Raw genomic sequence first — 20,759 nt, forward strand, 5'->3', positions numbered from 1 at the left:
ACTTAAAGTGACAACAATGCACACAACTTGACTGAAGTGAGGAAAACATGACCAGCTTTGATGGAGTTCTCGCATGCATAAGCAAGGACAACTGGCTCACACTTATTCCTTAGCCAATGTGACTGCAAGATGTCATTGACTGAAAAATAATGATCCATATTTCAGAGACAGCATAATGTGAAAAAAGATCTTAAACAATATACTGTGATATTTGTTGAATTCCACAACATGCAAGAAACTATGCTGTTAGAAATTATGGAAGGAATGTGCTTGTGGTCAAGACTTGTATAACCAAATCTTCTATGAGAACACAGAAAGTATGGTGGGGTGGAAAAAATATATACTCAACAAATTGAAAGAAGATAAGCTTTGAAGCTGGGGAGACCAACACACACTTGAACAGGAAGATGTCAGTTTCTCTGAAGTTGAAAGAGACATAGAATTTGGATAAGTGAAGATGGTGAGGGAAAGATACTTAAAGCCAAAATCAGATTAGAGCAAAGATTTGGAGATGCAGAAACAGAAAGGATCCTCAAGGGATGGCGAGAGGGTTTATCTGGCTGGAGCTTAGCATGAGAGAAGGAATAACTGCAGGTGAGATTGAAATGGACTTTAAAGAGGGAGTATTCTTTAAAGCAGTCTGAGAAATCGAGATAAATCTTGAAGTTTTCTGAGGTCGCTAACATGTTCAGAACTGTTTTTCAGGAAGCCAAACCTGTGCTGCTGACTCATATGAGCCAATATGAAAGTTTGACAGGGTGAGGATGGTGCATATAGATAGTCTCAACTATTTGTAAGCAAGTGGGGAATGGGGAGACAAAGAGAGGATGCTGTTTTCCTCCATCCCTGTCCTCAACTGTCACAGATGGTCTCTCAGTAACAAAAGCAAGTTAGAATGAATCCCTTTCTACTACTCCTGAAAAAATACTACTACTTGTATGAAAGAATTGCTCCTAAACAGAGAAGAAGTCATACTTCTGGCAGAAGTGGCAAAACTCATAGTCAGATTGGATAGCAGGAGCTTGTGTAAAGGGAAATTAGTCAAAACCAATGGGGTTGATTCTGGTGATTTTTATACTTTCTATAAAAAAGCAAGCCCCACAAATTCCACCATCCCCAAATTACTTCTAATAAAGCAACCACAAAGTGTGCATGGAAAGTAGGATTAACTTGTTCATGTACATAAACTTGTTCATGCACATACTTATAACACATCTCTCAGACTCAAATGGTTCAAACTAAATCAACAAAGCACTACAACCATTTGGAAGCAAAGCAACAAACAGATTAGCAGCTGGAGAAACTGGAAAGAAGGTTTGAGGTAGTAAAGTGTTCTATTAAAACAATATGAAAATTAATGAGGAACTGAGATCAGATAATGGTTGTAGAAATATGAATGATGGAAGAGATATTTTTAAAAGCCACTATAAGTAGCCCTGCCATATTCAGTAACTTAGCTCTCAGTGCATGTTTCTTTTGTTATGGGTTGAGGTGAAATTGTATGTTATGATAAAACTCATCCAGAATATAGTTGGGCTCTATTTCCCATGAATGCAAAAAAAGTAATTTGGAAATTAAGAAATAGAAGAAAAAGAAGCAATAATGGTTTTCCTTTCCCAGGAGCTTAACATAATGAAAAACTGGTGGGTTATTTGTTGTCCTCAGCAAACACAAACTAGAAGCAGAAAATCCCAAAAAGAAACAAATATAATCACTAAGAAATTAATGGACTACTCATACCATTTCTCCATTCTGAAGCATCCAAATAACTTAAGATTTTTTAAAATGGATCTTTATTGGAGTAAAATTGCTTCACAATACTGTTTTACTTTCTGTTGCACAACAAAGCGAACCAGCCATATGCATGTACGTGTCCCCATATCCCCTCTCACTTGAGCCTCCCTTCCCTCCTTCCTATCCGACACCTCTAGGTCATCGTAAAGCACAGAGCTGATCTCCCTGTGCTATGCTGCCACTTCCCAGCAGCCAACTATTTTACCTTCGGTAGTGTATATATGTTGATTTATTCAAATTTCAGGGGACACTAAAATGCAAAGGTGCTCAAACTTCATTGTCATAGGACAGAAAATACTAAGTGTTGACACACATCTGGAGTAACAAGAACTTCCATACAATGCTCACACTCTTTGGAATACTGTAAAGCTATTTTAAAAAAACAACTAAATATATGAATACCATATGATACAACTCCATTCCTAGGTATGTACCCAAGAGAAATGTATATGCTTATAAATGTATAATTTATAACATCTGAAAACTGGATAAATACAGTGCTACAGAAATCATGGTTTACTCACAAAATGACATACTATTTAGCAAAGAGAATGAAAATTACAACTTCATGAAAAAATTTAGATGAGCATCACACAGCATGGAGTAAAAGAAGTCACTGAGAAAAGTATCTATCATACAATTTATATTTAAAAAGTAGGTAAAAAATATTTATGCTGCTGGAAGTCAGGAAATAGCTCTCCTTGAGTCAGCAGTGAGTGGAAGGGGACTTCTGGGTGTTGGTAATGATTTAATTCTTATTTCTATCTGGTTGCACTGGTGTGTTCATTTTGCAAAAATTTAATTTGTATACTTATAGTATGTGCATTTTTCTGTATACATATATCATTTTTCATTAAAAAATTTAAAATTCTAAAATAAAATGTTTTTAGGGCTGTTACAATAGTAAAGTACCCTAAGACTTATTAGGGCTAAAATTAGGGCTAAATATTAGGGCTAAAATTAGATTTCAAACCTTTGGAATTTTTATCTCTAGAACTACCAGGGAGTGTTAAAACAAACATATCTTGGTAGCCATTCCAAATATTCATCTCTTTGTTGAAAATTAATAAGCATGACATGGAAAAACCAAAAATATGGAAAACTGTGTTTAAAGAGAAGCAGAACTGATGAATGGTAGCCTAGGGCCAGGCATATTGGAGACCTGCTGTACACGTTATCTCTTCTTAATAAGGTGAACCTGGGATCTTGCTGGAAGGGAGACAGTCATGAAAGTTGAGCTGACTCGCCAGGTGGCTTTGAATTTAAAATATACTCAAATATCGGAAAGAGAGTGAGTTCACCTATGTCAAGCAACGCTGTGGATTACAAAAAGACAGGTAATGGGGGACAACACAAAAATAAATGATGTTAGAATAGACTGTACTACTAAATTTTGCTTCTCTCATTCAATGATTTAGGAGTCAGAGAGTTTTATTCATTACTTCCAATTGTACCATAGTTAATAAATCGGGGTTAAGATATTCATATGATTTCAATTTATTTGTCAAGCTAGTTCTTTATTCAATCTAAAGCATAGAAAATTCTAAATTGTGCATAATTTTGAGTGGAAAGAAAATTATCTGCCACAATAAAAAGGAGTGTACTAGTTATTGTATTTACAGTAAACTATTTTTTTTTTGATATGGATGTCCTGTTCCAGAATGTTGAAGTACAGATATAAATACTAGATAAGCACGAGTACTTCACCTGAAACCAAGAGTTAAGCTTTCATCAGTCTTTAACAGATGCTGGCATTCTCAACATCTCTTTGTCCAAGGATGGAGTTAGGACTAATTAACCCATAAATGACTACTTCTCCCTCCCTGCAAGAAACGGAGATTTATAATAAGATTGAAAAAAAGGCAGTACATCCTAATGTTTAAATTTTCCTTCTTTTAGCCCATGAATATACACATAATATAAACATAATTAAAGCAACAAGAAAACAGTCCCGCCTTTACCAAATAATAAGAGGGAACATTTTGACTATAATGTGAAAAGAGGGACTATTATTGAGCTCAACTCTACAAAATTACTTAATAGAAAATTGTTATTAAAACACAGAGAATTAAAACATCCTTTCGTACCTAGTCAGTAGCAAAGGAGAATAAGTATTTAATAGTTGATTTATAACCTCATTTCACATTTTCCTTTTTACTTGCACCAGTTACTTGAACTATAAGTCCATTTTGTCATAAAGAAATGTGAATATAATCACATCCTAATTACATAGCTTTGGGTTATTTGTACAATTAAGTTATCTGTTACAAAGTTAATGAATGTTAATAATGCAATTCTCTTTGGTGACCTGATTGATATACTAACATTTATTGTGTACTGCAGTCATTAATTGAGGCATACTTATTGAATGAATACTGAACATTCTAATATATATATTTTTCTCCTCCAAATCACAGTCATTTATAACAATTTTGTTTTTAACCAGTCTCTCAATTTTTAAAGTTCTAAGTAAAAATAGAACAGTTAATGCTAACTCATTTATCTTATTTTATATAAGAACACTTCGACTTCAATGTAAACTAGTCTCCCAAGATTTGGGAGAAAATGTGTCCTTTGTCCTAGATAGGGCCAAGCATGGAAAAGGGGATTAGCAAAAATGTGCCTCAAATACTAATGCCCTTGAAATGTGATATAGAGAAAACTGAAAATAATGGAGGAAAACCACCTTTCTGGTACAAGGTAAAAAAAACCAATTACGTGCACAAAAAATTAACGCTAAGCATTCCAACGACTGAGAAAAGTTTGTTACCTTTATTTCTTGTGCTTAGATGCTGTCAGCAGTCATAAATCAAGTTAAGGTTTAGATCACTGTGTGTTAAATTATATTTATGCCCTTGTAAAGCTGTGCAATATTGTGCCTTGTGTAAGAAATCTTTAAACCACATGTTCTACCAAGTAACTGATGATGCTTACTTCCAAAATTCGATCTGGTTGCATTAGATACTTTAAACAAGGACCTTTAAAAGAGTCCATTTAAAAAGACTATCCTTAAGATGCTTATTTGTATATGTCACCACAGATTTACACCTTCTTGTGATAACTTTGAAACTGTTATCCTATTTCTTCCAATGCCTTTTGATACCTAAGATTTCCATACTTAATTTTAGAACATACTCGGCAAAGTACAACATATTGTGGTAAGAAAAAAAAAAAAACCCTAGCATTGGTAGAACCGGAACTGACATATTAAAGTTGTGACAAGACATGAAATAAAGTTGAAAGATGTAGTAATTATAACATAAAAGTTTTTTTTCATCCGAAGTATCCACATAATTGAAGCAAATGTGAATTCTGCTTGTGAGAATTACCTCATTTTTCCACTTCAGTTAGCTGGTATAAAAATAATAATGACATTTTATATCCCCAAGCAATTAATACCTAAGCATAAATAATATACTAGTGTTGATTTTTACGGCCTTCTGTTTAGCACTGAAAATGCATGCCACTTAAATGGTTAAAAAGTGTATTAATATAGAGTTGTAGCTATCGTTTTTATTTCTTAAAGTTCAAAATGCATCTTAAACTAATTCATTGTGAGTGTTGAGCACATAACAGCCCACACTGACGATTTCTTCTCTTATACACTTAGCATAAGGAGATTAAGTGAAAACATATATACTCCCCTAGATATTATCTTTCTGGAATTGAATAAGGAAGGGCTTTAAAGCAATCCTTATCCCCTCAAACACAGCAGCATTGTTTGTACAAGCTTACACCCAAGAATATTCCAAGAGTTCCAGCATTTCTGGAATTCTCTTACTTTTTTCATATTTATATTTATTTTATACGCAATTATAACTCAGCAAAAAAGAATTCTGCCTCTTGCTAACTTCACTCACAAAATACTAGTGAAGTTTTTGCAAATGTCAAAACATATTCTTCATTTTTTATGAAGGTAAATCTAAAAAAAAATGGATGATTTTTAATTGGCTATATTCATATCATCAGATTATCACTACATTAAGCAAATAAATGATAAAAATTTATAAAAATGAGACCAAATTCTTTCACTACATCAATGGCATTACTGCCATTCTGGCAAAATGACTACAAACTATTGTTCAAAATATTCTATATATATATCAACATAGCTTTGCCTTAAAATGACATGCCTAGTTTTGAGTGGAAATTTCTTAGAATGAGAAAAAAGGTTGTGTTGGTTTCAATTTTAATTACTTTTCCAGCTTAGCTTAAGATGTTTATTCTTACTTCTTAGAAAACTATTACTTAGATAAACATGGTCCTTTTGGCTTATGGAAAGTATTGTAAAAATTAATAAACAGAAACCTCAATTAAATGGTGTTGGGAGACCAGAAAGAGGAACTCTCATATCCCGTGACAACAGCCAAGCCCAACATGAAGAAAGACTACCCTTTTTTCCTGGCAGGGATTCAGCCAATGAAAAGCCATGGACTCTGTTTACCATAGCCCTCCAACTTCCTTTTCCCCTCTGTAAAATGACCTCCTTCCCTTCCCCTGCAGGGACACACAAGTGGCTCACCATGGTTGCAGACCCTGAATTGCGACTCTCTGCTAATCCCAAACAAACCCACCTTTGCTGGAGAAATAACTGGCAGTCTATTTGTTTCAGGTCAACAGTGTATAGGTTCAACTTGAAACTTTAACTTGACATGAGTGGAAAAGTCTGAGTATAAGAAAATTACATAAAATGTGTGAAAGGAACTCTTGGATTAAGTGACTTATGCAACTTTAATGTATAAGAAAAAATAAATTATTTTTAACCTATATATATACTTCAGAAAAGAAATTGCTATGATTGTTTTCATTGAGCTTGATACCAGATAGTCTCTTATAATGTACCCAATAACAATGAGAGGATATCCTAATTATGGACACTTGGCAAGTTATTTTATGAAAATACATTAGAATTTAATACACAATCCTGAAGCCTCTTTCTCATCTTGCCTGAATTCAGTTCCACAACTTTCCAGTGTTACAGAGGTGAACTGTCCTCATGAAGATAATGCCCTGTGAGCTTAGGCCACAATTTGATAGCAAACTGTTTAAAAGACAAGATGAAAAACTGGAGATATAGCAAAGCAAATTTAATCCACAAAGGCAAAGTAATAAATTCAATCCTAGAGGAGATTTTATAGATATGATGAACAGTGAACAATTAAGAAAACCACTTTTAGGAATTGTTTTTGGTCATTGCTCCTTTTTAATACTGAAAACAAGATGAGGTAGAAACTTAAATGTGTGTTACCATGATGTGCTATCAATCTCTCCTCAGACTATATTCATTAGATAATTTCCCACTCCCCAACAGTAAAACAAATATAAACATCAAAATAATACTTAAAACTCATACAGTTCAGCTCAGTGTTTTTATATTTCTCTCTGTTTTAATATGATGGTTTCATCATTCACTAATGAAATTTAGCATTGAATGAACTGAAAAAGAATTGGAGAGATAGATAGAAAAATATAAATATATGTCTACAATAATAAATGTTTATATTCAACGTAAGAATTAAACATAAGAACATGAGAATAAGTGGTTCTGAGTCAAATAATAACATATTTATAGAGTGTGAGATAAGTATGAGTTATCCTCTTTTTTATAGATATGGATGTTGTATCCCAGAGTTGTTAAGCAACTTTCTCTACATTACATGGGCTCTAAGTGACGAAGCATATATTCAGTCTAGATATGGCTCCAAAGCCTATGTTCTTTCCACCAAGTAGTCTGTTAAATTACATGCCAAATCTTGATTTTCAAAAATTAATAGAAATTTGAAATGAAATATATTTTATTTATGCTTTATTTTGACAAGATTTTATTATAACTATAAATAGTAAACAGTGGACAAAATTATTGGAAAGTATGAAAAATTCATATCTGAGAAATAATCCATTATCTCAAACTGTATCTATGTGGATAAATTCAAGTAGCTAATCAAAAAAATCAATATTTATGTATAATCTACATCTCTATCTATATTTATATCTATACCTCTATCTATATATCTATCTATCCAGTGAATTTAATAAGTATAACTAATCTTCAAACTGTAGCACTATTCACATAATGCAAATTGGAGTATGCAAAGTGAAAACAGAGTAGGGTATGTATGTACTTGTAATGTATGTATGTCTGTGAAAGAGAGCAGAGAGAGAATATGTTAGTATAAGTGTGTAAACATTTTTCTGAAATCTATCCCTCTCTCTATCTCTATTTGAATGTGTTTCTAGTCCTGTAATATACTGATTGTATACTGTATATTACTGTATACAATCTGTATATAATACTGCATTATATACTGATTGTATACTGTATTACATTGGATGTTTAAACCAATGACAAGTTACTGACTTTGTTCAAACAATTAAGCTGGCTATGGTGCATACAGGAGTATCATAGGCAATATTCTGGTTACATCACAGTGCATTGATATGGTGAAGATGTTCGAAATTCATTATTTTAATGTTAAGTCAATTTTATATATGGAAACCATAAAACTAGTTAGAGTTTTGCAACTTATCAGGCATGTGGATCTATATTTCTTTGTTGTGTGTTGGGATGAGAAAGTACAAGTTGCCAAAGCACAGCAATCATTCACCAATCTCATTGAGAAAAGACAATTTCAATGATAATTTACTTAGACATCTGAAGAGATGTGAGAGATGTTTATAATATTTAGCACTGAATTTATTTATTGTTGATTTTTGTTACTGAGATTTTTACTTTATTAAAAAGAAATATATTTTAGAAAAGAGAGACCAAACTATATATATTAATTGCCTAAAAATATGCTCAAGTATTTCTTCAGAAATTCATTTGGATACATAGTGGGTGGCTCCCCTTTCTTGCTTTGGAAAATTTTAACACTTTGAGATGTGAATTTACGTCTGATTCTTCTTTATTTTTTTATTATTTTTTTTCAGGAGTTCCTGAAAATTACCCTGTCTTGATTTGAGACTTTGTTTACTGACAAAAATAATGAAAGGAACAAAATTTGACTCATTACCTTTTTTCTCATGCACAGTGCAAAGTAACTTCACAAACATGTTCACTTTTGTAAAACAAAGTTACTATGTCTTTTAAAATTAATTTTCATAATTAAGGAACTTTAATAAGAATCCAAGGCCACATTTCTCTTTGGATCTAATTAAAACAGTATTTTATACAGTTGTGCCTGAATTTCTTTTCTCAACCAGCTAAACAGAAAAAAAAATTAAATTGCCCCCAATGTGGCTTTGCAAAGAGCTTCAGCAAATTTAATTAACCTACCTTGAGTCTCCTTAAATTCAGTATAAGGCAACATGGATCAGCAGGAAAAAGGGCAAAACCATGAAGTGATCTCTGAAAGCCTGGGGTTCATTTTAATAGAGAAAGTTGACAAATGAAAATAAAAACCTCTGTCTTGCTTTGGAAATGTAAATTAATTCTTTCAAACTGTTAATCACTCAGGTTTCATGGTTCAGAAGTTATGGAAGCCCCTAGAAATGTACGGTCACTTAAGTGATTTGTAAAGGTGAAGGAGTCCTCAAATTATGCACAACGTTTGTACTTAATTATATCAATAGAGCACATCATTTTCCTTGCATTAGCAAGAAAATGACTTCCCCCTTCCTACAAATAACAAGTTCCGACCTTTACTTGTATACCCAACTGAAATGGTACCTCCTTTCAAAATATTCCTTGACAGTCACATACAGCCTTTTGATTTTTCCTCTTCTCTGTATCCCAAAATACTGATTTCTGCTATGTGAAGTATTGCATTGAAATTATTTGTTTACATGTATCTTTGATGGAAAGGCATTGATGGAAAAACTGTTTTTCCCACTTGCATGCCTCATTTTAATTATTTTATTTACTTTTTTTTTTTCCAAAGAAGAGAAACTCACTAAAGTTATCCCACTTAAAGGGGTCTTATTTTAAGGTATCATTTGGGTCCTCAACAGTAATATGGTTCTATGACTGTCTGGGATTGTTTTCTGGATTTCTTGGTCAACAATGAGACTCTGTTTCTACCTCTTGGCATCTGTTTCTGTCTCTGGGAACAGCATATAATGGTGAAGAATAAGTATGAATTAAGCCAGACAAAAAGGCAAATATCATATGATATCACTTATGATACAAATTAACTTATTTACAAAATAGAAATAGACTCACAGACATAGAAAACAAACTTATGGTTACCAAAGTGGGTAGTGGGGAGGGGGGAGATAAATTAGGAGTTTGAGATTAAAATATACACTACTATATATAAAATAGATAACCACCAAGGACCTACTGTATAGCATGGGAACTCTACTCAGTATCTTGTAATAGCCTATAATGAAAGAGAATATAAAAAAAAGAATACATATATATTTATATATGTAAAATTGAATCACTTTGCTGTACACCCAAACTAACACAACTATATTTCAATGAAAATAAAGTAAAATAAAATGACAAATACGGGGGAAAAAAAGAATAAGTGTGGGACCATGCAGACCTGTTTTTCTGTTAACTCAGTACTAGCATTTATTAGCTGTGTAACCACAAGCAAGTTACTTAAGTATGCTGAGCCCCGGATTTCTCATCTATAAAATGAAGATTAATAATGCCTACTCCTCAGGGTGCTTTGGAGGGTTGGATGTATATGGAGTGTGTGTGTGTTTATTGATATATATTTTTCAATAAATTATAGCCACTGACCACACATCTTTCTCCCTAATGATTCCCAATTGTGAGTATTTGGGAATCTCCTGTAAGTCAACAGATTTTATAGAAAATAATATATTACCGTATGCAGAAAAGGTGGGATACTTTAATTTCAAAAATGACTTATTTTAACACAAATATTTTCTATAGTCAGGGATAGAGTACTCTTTATGCTTGACCAAGAATTTAGATAGTCTCTTTTTCCTTTCTTTAGGCAAGCAATTGTTCTTTTGCCTCCCAACAACCCTCCTCACTCTAAATGTCTGTTCAGCTGGAGAGAATGTTCTTTTTTCTTCACCCATATGTATGAACTATTCAAGTTATTATCTGTTAAGGTTACTTTTAAAAATCACTAAACTTCTGAGGTGGTACACTTAATATTGAAAATACCTTAATATTTATGGGTGAGGGCAGTGAGGTGCTTTTCTAACAAGCACCTTCTGTGATTCTTATGAAGAACCTCAACATGCATGAAGTTGCTTTCTTATGTTTAGTTTTCTTAGGGAAGCTGTAGGATTTATTTGGCAATGATTATGTTTTAGCTTTCTAACTTAGTGAAATTCAATCATTTAAATACAACATTTATTTGTTTTCAATCTGATTATTATTATACTATTAGATTTATTTCAAGCCCAGAAATGTAATATCAACTTGATCTTCTTTTTATAGGAAGGACAGAGATTTGTCCCTGCCAATTCCTGTAGCTCAAATTAATTTCTCGCAGCTGGGAGGGGGAAAGATGTAATGAGAATTTCATTAATTCAGGGTCCACCCAGATCCAAACTACTTGGGAATGAAGGGTGGCAGAGTAGATTTAGATGAGATCTGTAGTCCAAAAGTCAGAATTTGAACTCTGACTTAACGACTAATGACTGGTTTTATGCAATTCATTTAACCTCTGAGACCCTCAATTTTCAAGAACCACTATTACTAGATGATCTAATAATCCCAACTCGAAAAATGCCATGTTATACTCAAACAGTGGCATACTTCATGCAGTTCTGAATTGTATGATTTGTGTGTGCTATATGATGCTTTACAAACAGGCAAATGATACTGTTTTACCTATATGTGAGCTTTGAGTGTTCCAGCCAACATTTAATGCCAATCTTATTTGGATATAATAACACTTTAAAAGGGGGGGGGGAGTCAGTTTGAAGAATTACAATTTCTTGAATAGAATGATTACTCACAAGCAAAAACTGGAATTATAAAAGTCATCGTTTCATCAGAAAATTTTAGTTTTTATTTTATTAATTCATTACCTATACTCTCTTATGGGAAAAACAAATAGCCACTTTAAAATCATTAACCTTTAAGTTTGTTAGCATCAATCTATATATTTTTCCTTCACTCTGTCAAAGATTTTGCATAAGAGCACTCCCTTATATATATCACTTGCTCAAAAATCCCTGTCTTGGATTTGCTACTAATAAGGCCAATATAAAGCATTTTTTGCGTTTTCCTTTAGTATTTGCTTGACAATTTTGAAAGTTTTCCAGCATGCCAAAAATTGGAAAGAATTATACAATAATCTAAGTACCCACCACTAGATTCAACAATTAAATGCATGTTTCCATATTTGCTCTCTCCTTCCATCCAGCCATCCATCCATCCAGCCAGCCAGCCACTAATTTATCAATCATCTTGCTAAATCATTTGAAAGTAAGTAGTGTGATACCTCCAGCTCTGTTCTTTCTTAAGATTGCTTTGGCTATTCAGGTTTTTTTGTGTTTCTATACAAATTTTTTATTAATTTTTATTGGAGTATAGTTGTTTTACAATGTTGTGTTAGTTTATACAACTTTTAAAATTGTATAACTTTTAAAATTATTTATTCTAGTTCTGTGAAAAACGTCACTGGTATTTTGAAAGGGATTGCATTGAATCTAGATTGCCTTGGGTAGTATGGTCATTTTAACAATATTAATTCTTTCAAACCATGAACAAGGTGTATCTTTCTATCAGTTTATATCATCTTCAATTTCTTTCATTAGCATCTTATGGTTTTCAGAGTACAGGTATTATACCTCCTTAGGTAGGTGTATATTCCTAGGCATTTTATTCTTTTTGGTGTGATTATAAATGAGATTGTTTCTTTAATTTCTCTTTCTGATAGTTTTTTTTTAGTGTATTGAAATTCAACAGATTTCTGTATATTAATTTTGCATCCTGAAACCACTGAATTCATTGATGAGCTGTAGTATTTTCCTGATGCTGTCTTAGGATTTTCTATGTATAGCATGTCATCTGCAAACAGTGACAGTTTTACTTCTTCCTTTCTAATTTGGATTCCTTTTTATTTCTTTTTCTTCTCTGGTTGCTGTGGCTAGGACTTCCAATACTATACTGAATAAGATGGGCAAGAGTGGGCATCCGTATCTTGTTCCTGATCTTAGAGGAGATGCTTTCAGGTTTTCACCAGTGAGTACGACATTACCTGTGGGTTTGTTATAAGTGGTCTTTATTATGTTGAGGTATGTTCCCTCTATACCCACTTTCTGGAGAGTTTCTACCATAAATGGATGTTGAATTTTGTTAAAAGCTTTTTCTGCATCTATTGAGATGAACATACATTTTTTATTCTTCAATTTGTTAATGTGATGTACTACACTGATTGATTTGCAGGTATTGAACCATGCTTGCATCCCTGGGTTAAATCCACTTGATCATGTTATATGATTCTTTCGATGTATTGTTAGACTTGGTTTGCTAATATTTTGTTGAGGATTTTTGCATCTATGTTCATCAGTGATATTGGCCTGTAATCTTTCTTTTTGTGATATTTTTGTCTGGTTTTAGTATCAGGGCGATGCTGGCCTCATAGAAGGAGTTCCGAAGTGTTCCTTCCTCTTCAAATTTTTGGAATAACTTGAGAAGGATAATAGTTTAGGACACGTTATAGAAGCTTAATTTTTGGAGTTTCCTATCCAGAATAAGAAATAATGAAGGAAGGTATGGCTTCAAACCAAGCCCTGGCACATACTCAACTTTCATCTATTTATGTCAAAAAGGTACATCTTCACAACTCTGTCATAATGAGCTGTGGCAGTCATGGGAACATTTTCAGCTCTTGTTTTCATTTTATTCAAAATATACACATGAGCTATTGACATTTGGTGGCTGTGTCAAATGCTTAAGAACGGGGTAAAGAGGAAGCATCAAAGAGTTTCGAGTCTAAGGGTGGGGAGAAGAGAGGGAAATCAGCAAAATATGCTTATGCAGATGCTGTGGGAAGTTCATCATTTGGATTTCAGTTTTCATACATGGGTGTATATACAAGTACTGACATTTATGAAATAATAGGAATTAATCCAATTACAAATAAAATTAGGGAATTCTAACCGTGTTTACTAATTGTTGGATATAGAAATTATTCCAGCATTTTCATCTCACTTTCCTGTAAGACTCTTGCTTATCCCTTTCTCCTTCCTGAATAGGGAAAATATCAATTTTCTATACTCTTTCTCCAAATTTTCTGAGTTGAAATTAATACCTTTGGTTATGTGATAATTTAGAAAGTTGAAAATATCAATACTGGAAATTCATAATTAATTAGTAATTAATAACTTCAATCATTAACTGAGAGCAAGTTTTGGTTTCAGCATCACCTAACAAATCTGTGGACATGCTTGACATTGCTGTACAATCATTTGGGGATTAAAAAAAAAGAAGACATTGACTAAACCCACAGAGAATACATTTCTAAAACATAAGTAATCTAGCCTTCAGAAAACAACATATTCCTATTAGAGTCCAATAGAAGTCAACAATTTCAACAGATTAGTTCTCTCTACTGCTGTAGGAAACGCAAGGGACAATATGTTTATCACCCTTTTTTTCTCTAGGAATTCGACATACAATGTCCTAGATACTAACCTATTTTCATGTTTCCCTTGCAGTGTACGATTTATTCACAATTTGTACTATCAACCAGAATAGTTATATCATTTTTCAGAATTTTTCCTGATATTTCTTATCTTTCCTTTAATGGCTGATTCCTTTACAGTATCTTAAACTTTTTTTTTTTTTTGGTTGACATGGTGGTGTTGAACTGCTGCAATCTCAGCAGTGCCTCAGTTAATGATACCCTTCAGCTCAAAAATACTTCATTTCTCTCCTAATCCTTTACTTGGAATTGCATGTTTTTAGTCCCCAAGCCTCTTAGGCAAGAGAAGGAAAAATGCTGTTGTCAACAGTGCATTTCAAACATAAGGGTTAGAGAGAGAGGAAGAGCTGCACATTTAGAACAAGATGCCATCATATAACACAATAAATGTAAACATTTATATCTCCTCCTCCCTCCCCCAAAATCATAATACAGGTAGGTAAGATAGAAAAGCACACCAAACGAAACAGCACTAACATATCTCAGCTACAAAAGTAAAACACTACCTTTGATGTGAATATTTGTGTGCAGTGATTTCACTCATAGACACATGGAATTAGTGCTGTAAGAATGTCCTCACATATATATGCTGACCGTTACCTTGCATTTGTGTGACATGATTTGGCAGCATGACTATATCTATAATTTCTCTTATATCTAAATAATATTTTTGATATTTGTAAATAGCTCTGGTGATGTTATTAATTTCTGTTATAGTCTATCATCAGTTGAAACTAACAAAAAATACAAATATTTCTTAGACACTACCAACTGAAATTATGAATTTATGAGATCTCAAGCTGAATTACTAATAATAAAGCAACATATCTTGGTTGGTACCTATACAAATGTAAAATACTTTAAGTTGTGAAGATTTTAAGACTAGTCTTCTCTATGCAAAGATGAAATCCTAACTAAATTTATATTTACTGGTCAATTTAAAATTTAAAATCAACTGTAGAAAATAACCTCTTTATTAAAAGAAGGAGAAAATTAATATATTGAACATGTTTTATGGATAATCAATATACAGTATATCAGAAAACCCCTTCCAGCAGATCAAAAGGCAAGTATAGAGATGTTTTTATAAAGACAGATTGGAGTTCATGTGTGTTCCAATGTATTGTCTCTAATTTTTAATGGAATGATTTAGAATTCTAAAGGAAGGAGAGCTCCACTTAAAACTGACAACAATAATGTTTTCAAACAAATATTGCATATTTGCCTTGCATCAGTGTAGGACTAAGCATCTTACATCTATTATTTCATTGCATGCTCTCATAAGTGTCTGAAAATGTATGAGAATCAGAATAATATTTTACATTACTTACTTGAATCTAGCAAAACAATTTCCCTTTTTATTCAATTGCTTTTCTCAAAAGGCTTGAGACAAAAGTCAGAAGTGATGATTTATGCTAATTTCATCATTGAGTACAGCTGAGACTGAGAAATACTTTAATGAATAAAATGTCAAAAGTGTATTATTTGGCCTGACATATTTGAATTTAGAGTCTATGTGCACTGAATTATTTAGATTGGCCTGACATATTTGAATTTAGAGTCTATGTACACTAAATTATTTAGATAATTTCAAGATTCTATTTCATATCTTGCCTAGCAATAAAAAATATTTGATAACAATGTTGACCATCATGTGATCAACACAGTGGGAGGTCTTATGTGGTGAGTATTGAGGCTCGTATTAAAACAAAGTATGTCAGACTTACTTCCAAATCCTTGCAATAATTTAACATTCCAACTTTGTATTTCTACATTTCATGATAATGCACTAAGTATACTTTCCTTCAAATGTTTCCTTTTACATAAATATTTTGTGGAACAGCATAATTTCTCCCATTTTTTCTAAGTCTTCTGGTATTTGGAGAAAATTCTATTTATATAAAATTTATTTCAGTAGTTATTAAATGGAATACCTGCGATATGAGAAATACATGTTTCAGGACTGAGAAGATAATTAGGACAAGCCAGCTATCCATAAGGATTATAAAACAGTGATCAACCCTGTTTAGAGGAAAATAAAGAATTCTGTCCATATTGTGAGGATTGGTGTTTCTAGGAGTATGCATTTCACAGATATCCTTATTAGCTCTGCATTTTTCTTTCATGTGTGCATAATTGTACAACACAGTCTTACAATCATGCATTTAAAAAATATAGCCCTTTATAAAGTTTTCAATCTAGTAAGTCAGACCAACAGAAGTCCCAGCACTGCTTAAAGAGGCAGTCATAAATCTCAAATTTAAAGTCTTTATTTTATTACCCCAATGGAATAAAACTAGAAAGGGAAAATAAAATCATTTCCTCAAGTTCCACAGAGGTGTGATGCACAGCATTTCGGAAGTTCTATGAGGTCTTCCAAAGCCAAGTGTAATTAAATGTAGAAAGCTGGAGATTGCTCTATGAAAAAAAAAATGGGACAACTTGCATGTTCTTATTAAAATCATAAAGTTTACCTCTAACCTGTATCCTTCAGGTGGCAAAATTATTATGACTTTCATGCACTATATGTTCTTCTTCCTGATAACTTTTCAAATTTTGAGACGCTAGGACAAATTATCTTTACTGACTAAGCAGATATTCTGGGATGATTTTGTAAAGGGCCAGCAGTAAAGGCTCATATGAGCCACACCTAGAATGAAACTGTTTTTTTCAAGTCTAGTTGTGCCCGGTGGGCTAGCATATTATATCATTTAGACCATGACTAGAGGATTAAAACAAGTGTGTTGAGCAATAGAAAGTAGTATAAACACCCGTGAACTGAAAAGCACTTTCTCACAAAAACATTTTACCTAATACAGAAAAAGAAATAAAAGAAAACACATTAGCTTTCAGCCACTGTGGTGCCTTGTGAAAACATAGCTGGCTCAATGTTAATTTAAACCTAATTTTATTGTCAATGTTACAAATATACAAAAATTATGACTGAATTTGTATTAAATGAATAGAAACCAGGGCCACAAATACAAGTGGGGAATTTACAGATACAGTTGTTGCCAAAATATACATAAAGAGTAGAATGCTTATATTTCGAGCAAAGAAAAGAAGGGTAACATATAAAAAAAATCAACTCAAAATGGATTCACGAGCTAAGCCTAAGACTTGAAACTGTAAAACTCCTAGAAGAAAAAAGAGGCAAGGTCTCCTTGACATTGTTCTTGGCAGTGATTGTTTTGAATGACAATAAAAGCACATGCAGCAGAAGCAAAAATAAACAAGTAGGACTATATCAAGCCTAGAGGTTTTTGCACAGGAAACAATCAACAAAATGAAAAGGCAACCAAAGGAACGAGAGAAAATATTTACAAACTGTATGTACAATAAGACGTTAATATCCAAAATATAAAAGGAACTCATAACACTCAATGGCAAAAGAACAAATAACCCAATTACAAAATGAGCAAAGGACCTGAATAGACATTTTTCTAAAGAGGGCATACAGATGGCCAACAGGTATATAAAAAGATGCTCATTATCACTAATCATCAGGGAAATGCAAATTATAACCACAATGAGATATCACCTCACATCTCTTAGGATGGATATTTATCAAAATATCAAAGATAGCAAATGTTGAGGATGAGGAGAAAAGGGAAGCCTTATATACTGCTGGTGGGATTATAAACTGGTACAGCCATTATGGCAAACTGTATGGAAGTTCCTCAAAAAAATTAAAACTATAACTACCATATGATTCAGCAATACTACTTCTCAGGGTATATTCAAAGGAAAAATAAAATCACGATCTCAAAGAAATACGTGCATTCACATATTCATTGCAGCATCATTCACAGTACCCAAGATGTGGAAATAACCTAAGTGTCCCTTGACAGATGAATGGATAAAGAAAATGGGAGGTATGTATATACATACACACACACACACACACAGACAGACACACATATGTATATACCTATAATGGAATATCATTCAGTCTTAAAAAGAAGGAAATCCTGCCATTTGCAATAACATGAATGGAGATTGAGGACATTATGCTAAGTGAAATAAGCCAGACACAGAAAGACAAATACTGCATGACCTTACTTACATGTGGAATATAAAAAAGTCAAACTCATAGCAACAGAGAGTAAATGGTGGTTATCAGAGACAGTGGGCAGGGAGGAATAGGTGGAATAGAAGGGATATTTTAGGCAAACTATTCTGTATAATACTATAATGGTAGAAACATGACAATATATATATCAAAACCCATAGAACTGTAGAACACAAAATAAACCACAGACTTTAGTTAATAATAATGTTTTAATATTGGTTCATCAATATTGAACATAAGATTTTGCACAGCAAGAAAAAGAAACAAAACGAAAAGACAACATATGAACTTGGAGAAAATATTTGCAAATGATGAAACTGACAAAGGCTTAATTTTCAAAATATACAAAAAGCTCATACAACTCAATAACAAAAAGAAACCACCCAATTGAAAAATGTGCAGAATACCTAAATACACATTCCTCCAAAGAAGACAAACAGATGGCAAATAGGCACATGAAAAGATGCTCATCATCACTAATTATTAGAGAAACACAAACTCAAACTACAATGAGGTACCATCTCATACTAGTCAGAATGGCCACCATTAAAAAGTCTACAAGTAATAAATGTTGGAGAAGGTGTGTAGAAAAGGGAACCCTCTTACACTGTTGGTGAGAATGTAAATTGGTGCAGCCACAGTGGAGAACAGTATGGAGGCTCCTTGTAAAACTAAAAATAGTTACCATATAATCCAGCAATCCCAATCCTGGGCATAGACCCAGACAAAACTATAATTCAAAAAGTTACATGCACCTCTATGTTCATAGCAGCACTATTTACAATAGCCAAGACATGGAACAACCTAAATGTCCACCAACAGATGAATGGATAAAGATGTGGTACATATATCCAATGGAATATTACTCAGCCGTGAAAAAGAATGAAATAATGCCATTTGCATCAACACGGGTAGACCTAGAGATTATCATACTAAGCAAAGTAAGTCAGAAAGAGAAAGACAAACACCATATAATATCACTTATACATGAAACCTAAAATACAACACAAATGACATATCTATTAAACAGAAACAACAAATGAACATATCTATTAAACAGAAACAACTCGCAGACATAGAGGATGACTTGTGGTTGCCAAGGGGCATGGAGGGTGGGGTAAGGAAGGATTGGGAATTTGAGATTAGCAGATACAAGCTAGTATAAATAGGATGGACAAACAACAAGGTCTTACTGTATAGCACAGGATACTATATTCATTATCCTATGATAAACCATGATGGAAAAGAATATGAAAAAGAATATGTGTGTGTGTGTGTGTGTGTGTGTGTGTGTGTGTGTATGTGTGTATAACAATCTCTTTGCTGTACAGCAGAAATTAACACAACATTGTAAATCAACTATACTTCAATAAAATATTAAACAAAAGGATTTGCCTTACCACTGAAAGAAGAGCACAAGATTTTCTGATTGAAGGTGTTATTACCTTTGGAAAAAGTGAAGTCTCTGATCGTTTACCATCCTCAGCTGGCATAGTGTGTAGTTCAGTTTTTAGAAAAGGACAGCACCCTCACTGAACCAGTGGTGATGGCACTTCTCAAGCACTGGCCAAAGACTCACAGTCTAAAAGAAGTAATGTTCTTAAATGAATTAGAAGAGATTCTAGATGTCATTGAACTGTCAAGCGTTTGTGAAGATCATGAAGCGTTTAGCCAAGTGTGTCTCTAGCCCCCACTTCCAGGTGGCAGAGTAAGTGTCATATTACTGGAATAACGAGTACACCATGAGTCTAATCAGTGACAATGCAGCAAAGATTCTGCCCGTCATGTTTCCATCCTTGTACCACAACTGAAAGACCCACTGGAACAAGACAAGACGTGGCTTGATATATCAATACAACACGCTGAAACTCTTCATGGAGATGAACCAAAAACTATTGGATGACTGCACCCAGCAGTTTAAAGCAGAGAAACTGAGAGAGAAGCTAAAAATGAAAGAATGAGAAGAAGCGTGGGTTAAAATAGAAAACCTAGCGAAAGCAAACCCCCAGGTACTAAAAAAGAGAGAAACATGAAAACGTCTTTCGTGTAACTTGAATGTTTTTATGAGATAGGAATGTGGCTCCATCGTGGGAGGGGATGGAAACCAACATCACTGACATTGTATATGAAACTATCTGCAATAAAAATACTTTTCAACTTTAAAAAATATCTCACTCTAATGTAAGATAATAATAATGGGGGAAATATATGGGAGGGAAGAGGGGGCATATGAGAATTCTCAGTACTTTCTGCTCAATTTTTCTATAAAACTAAAACTGTTTTAAAAATGTCTACTAAGTTTTTCA

The 20,759-nt window shown here is 33.2% G+C and overlaps 1 pseudogene; it reads left to right on the forward strand.

The window, feature by feature from the left end:
- The first annotated feature begins 539 nt into the window (after positions 1-539).
- LOC116739048 lies at positions 540-20,486 on the forward strand (annotated as a pseudogene).
- The last annotated feature ends 273 nt before the right edge of the window (positions 20,487-20,759 follow it).

This window comes from Phocoena sinus, chromosome 14, assembly GCF_008692025.1.
Source record: "Phocoena sinus isolate mPhoSin1 chromosome 14, mPhoSin1.pri, whole genome shotgun sequence".
NCBI classification, from domain to species: Eukaryota; Metazoa; Chordata; class Mammalia; order Artiodactyla; family Phocoenidae; genus Phocoena; species Phocoena sinus.